This window comes from Parasteatoda tepidariorum, chromosome 2, assembly GCF_043381705.1.
Source record: "Parasteatoda tepidariorum isolate YZ-2023 chromosome 2, CAS_Ptep_4.0, whole genome shotgun sequence".
Classification (NCBI taxonomy): domain Eukaryota; kingdom Metazoa; phylum Arthropoda; class Arachnida; order Araneae; family Theridiidae; genus Parasteatoda; species Parasteatoda tepidariorum.
Genome location: NC_092205.1, coordinates 100420459 through 100425064, shown reverse-complemented (window position 1 = coordinate 100425064; position 4606 = coordinate 100420459).

Here is a 4606-nt window from a genome sequence, read left to right as displayed (position 1 = left end):
TGCTGAAGATAATTTTTATAGGCCAATTAAGGGGGCCACAGCGGGCCCCTTAATGTATATTGCGAAGATGAGAGGAGAGAGCTTTTGAAGCGAAACTGTGGTAGGCTTCACGTTTCACCGTGGACTGGAAGGTTGGCTAAGAGACGAGCAAGTTCGCTGCAGGAAGGAGGGTTCCTGGGTTCGAATCCCAGGAATGGTAAAATTTTCAAAAAATTTTCTTTTTTTTTGTTTCGTTTATTTTTATTATATTATTTTTTTATGTGTTTTTCGATATTCTGGAGGTTCCTGCATGTAGGGAAAAAAAATTTTTATTGGGAAAGTGGGAAAAAACTGGAAAAATCCAGGAAAATCAGTTTATTTGCTCTTTTTCGACATCTATTGTAACATTTTGGATATTCTAGCATGAATGGGGTGTTTTCTGTGTATGAAGTCCAGCAAAGAAAGCGTAATGGAATAATAAAAAATAAAAATAATAGCTCGAGATAGGCTCAAATTTCAAGACCCCCTAGCTCCCTTTAATATCAAGGTATAATTTTCAAACTCGGACAATAAAGAGGGGTCTATGGTCCAAACAAGGCTGCAGAAGACAATTTTTATAGGCCAATTAGGGGGGTCAAAGAGGGCCCCTAAAGGTATATTGCGAAGATGAGAGGAGAGAGCTTTTGAAGCGAAACTGTGGTAGGTTTCACGTTTCACCGTGGACTGGAAAGTAGGCCACCAGACAGGCAAGTTCGCTGCAGGAGGGAGAGGTCCTGTGTTCGAATCCCAGGGATGGTAAAATTTTCAGCAAAAAAATTTTTTTCTTTGTTTATTTTAAATTATATTATTTTTTTATGTGTTTTTCGATATTCTGGAGGTTCCTGCTTGTAGGAAATTTTTTTTTATTGGAACAATGGGAAAAACTAGAAAAATCCAGAAGAAATCAGTTTAATTGCTATTTTTCGACTTCTACTGTAACAGTTTGGATATTCTAGCATGCATGGGGTGTTTTCTGTGTGTGAAGTCCAGCAAAGATAGCGTAATGGAATAATAAAAAAAAAGAATAAAAAAATAAAATGGCTCGAGAAAGGTTCAAATTTCAAGAACCCCTAGCTCCCTTTAATATCAAGATTTAATTTTCAAACTCGGACCCTAGGCAGGGGTCTATGGTCCAAACAAGGCTGCTGAAGATGATTTTTATAGGCCAATTAGGGGGGTCACAGAGGGCCCCTAAAGGTATATTGCGAAGATGAGAGGAGAGAGCTTTTGAAGCGAAACTGTGGTAGGCTTCACGTATCACCGTGGACTGGAAAATAGGCCTCCAGACAAGCAAGTTCACTGCCGGAGGGAGGGGTCCTGAGTTCGAATCCCAGGGACGGTCAAATTTTCAAAATATTTTCTTTTTTTTTTATTTGTTTGTTTTAAATTATATTATTTTTTTTATGTGTTTTTCGATATTCTGGAGGTTCCTGCATGTAGGGAAAAAATTTTTTATTGGGTAAGTGGGAAAAACCTGGAAAAATCCAGGAAAATCAGTTTATTTTCTTTTTTTCGACTTCTATTGTAACATTTTGGATATTCTAGCATGCATGGGGTGTGTTCTGTGTGTGAAGTCCAGCAAAGAAAGCGTAATGGAATAATAAAAAAAAAATAATAAAAAAATAAGATGGCTCGAGAAAGGTTGAAATTTCAAGACCCCCTATCTCCCTTTAATATCAAGGTATAATTTTCAAACTCGGACAATAAAGAGGGGTCTATGGTCCAAACAAGACTGCAGAAGATAATTTTTATAGGCCAATTAGGGGGGTCACAGAGGGCCCACAGAGGGCCCCTAAAGGTATATTGCGAAGATGAGAGGAGAGAGCTTTTGAATCGAAACTGTGGTAGGCTTCACGTTTCACCGTGAACTGGAAAGTAGGCCACCAGACAGGCAAGTTCGCTGCAGGAGGGAGAGGTCCTGGGTTCGGATCCCAGAGACGGTCAAATTTTCAAAAAAAAACTCTTTTTTTTTTTAAACTATATTATTTTTTTATGTGTTTCTCGATATTCTGGAGGTTCCTGCATGTAGGAAAAAATTTTTTTCATTGGGTAAATGGGAAAAAACAGGAAAAATCCAGGAAAATCAGTTTATTTGCTCTTTCTCCACTTCTATCGTAACATTTTGGATATTCTAGCATGCATGGCGCGTTTTCTGTGTGTGAAATCCAGCAAAGAAAGCGTAATGGAATAATAAATAAAAAAATAAAATGACTCGAGAAAAGTTCAAATTTCAAGATCTCCTAGTTCTCTTTAATATCAAGGTATAATTTTCAAACTCAGACCCTAAGAAGGGGTCTATGGTCCAAACAAGGCTGCTAAAAATAATTTTTATAGGCCAATTAGGGGGGTCACAGTGGGCCCTTAAAGGTATAATGCGAAGATGACATGACAGAGCTTTTGAAGCGAAAGTGTGGTAGGCTTCACGTATCACCGTGGAATGGAAGGTAGGCCACCAGATAAGCAAGATCGCTGCAGGACCTAGGGGTTCTGGGTTCGTATCCCCTGGACGGTCAAATTTTCAAAAAATTTTCTTTTTTTTTGGTTTATTTTAAATTATATTATTTGTTTTATGTGTTTTTCGATATTCTGGAGGTTACTGCAGGCAGGAAATTTTTTTTATTTATTGGAAAATGGGAAAAAACTGGAAAAATCCGGGAAAGGTAGTTGATTTGCTCTTTTTCGACTTCTATTGTAACATTTTAGATATTCTAGCACGCATGGGGTGTTTTGTGTGTATGAAGTCCAGCAACGAAAGCGTAATGGAATAATAAAAAAAAAGAATAAAAAAATAAAATGGCTCGAGGAAGGTTCAAATTTCAAGAGCCCCTAGCTCCCTTTAATATCAAGGTATAACTTTCAAACTCGGACAATAAATAGGGGTCTATGGTCTAAACAAGGCCGCTGAAGATAATTTTTATAGGCAAATTAAGGGGGTCACAGTGAGCCCCTAAAGGTATATTGCGAAGATGAGAGGTGAGAGCTTTTGAAGCGAAACTGTGGTAGGCTTCACGTTTCACCGTGGACTGGAAGGTAGGCCACCAGACAAGCAAGTTCGCTGCAGGAGGGAGAGGTCCTGGGTTTGAATTCCAAGGATGGTAAAATTTTCAAACAAAACTTTTCTTTTTGTTTATTTTAAATTATATTATATTTTTATGTGTTTTTCGATATTCTGGAGGTTCCTGCTTGTAGGAAAAATTTTTTTTATTGGGAAAATGGGAAAATTTGGAAAAATCCTGAAAAATCAGTTTAATTGCTCTTTTTCGACTTCTATTGTAACATTTTGGATATTCTAGCATGCATGGGGTGTTTTCTGTGTGTGAAGTCCAGCAAAGAAAGCGTAATGGAATAATAAAAAAAAGAATAAAAAAATAAGATGGCTCTAGAAAGGTTCAAATTTTAAGAACCCTTAGATCCCTTTAATATCAATGTATAATTTTCAAACTCGATACCTAAGTTGGGGTCTATGGTCCAAACAAGGCTGCTGAAGATAATTTTTATAGGCCAATTAGGGGGGTCACAGTTGGCCACTAAAGGTATATTGCGAAGATGAGAGGAGAGAGCTTTTGAAGCGAAACTGTGGTAGGCTTCACGTATCAACGTGGACTGGAAGGGAGGCCACCAGATTAGCAAGTTCGCTGCTGGGGGGAGGGGTATTGGGTTCGAATCCCAGGAACGACCAAATTTTCAAAAAATTTACTTTTTTTTGGTTTATTTTAAATTATATTATTTTTTTAAGTATTTTTCGATATTCTGGAGGTTCCTGCATGTAGGAAAAAAAATTTTATTGGGAAAATGCGAAAAAACTGGAAAAATCCAGGAAAATCAGTTTAATTGCGCTTTTTCGACTTCTATTGTAACATTTTGGATATTCTAGCATGCATGGATTGTTTTCTGGGTGTGAAGTCCAGCAAAGAAAGCGTAATGGAAAAATAAAGAAAAAAGAATAAAAAAATAAAATGTCTCGAGATAGGTTCAAATTTCAAGACCCCCTAGCTCCCTTTAATATCAAGGTATAATTTTCAAACTCGGACCCTAAGTAGGGGACTATGGTCCAAACAAGGCTGCTGAATATAATTTTTATAGGCCAATTAGGGGGGTCACAGTGGGCCACTAAAGGTATATTGCGAAGATGAGAGGCGAGAGCTTTTGAAGCGAAACTGTGGTAGGCTTCACGTATCACCGTGGACTAGAAGGAAGGCCACCAGACAAGCAAGTTCGCTGCAGGAGGGAGGGGTCCTGGGTTCGAATACCAGGGACGGTAAAATTTTCAAAAAAATATTTTTTTTGTTGTTTATTTTAAATTATATTATTTTTTTATGTGTTTTTCGATATTCTGGGGGGTCTTGCATGTAGGAAATAATTTTTGTTTATTGGAAAAATGGGAAAAAACTTTCAAAATCCGGGAAAATCAGTTTATTTGCTCTTTTTCGTAATATAATACTTTGCCCAATTAAAATATTATAGTTTAATAATAAAGGCAGATATCGTGCCGTTTGTTAACATTGAAAAGTGTCTTCGAATTTCCTTGTTTTAATGCACTATTTAAAATATACATAGTGTACCCCCTAATTCACCTATAATTATTTCC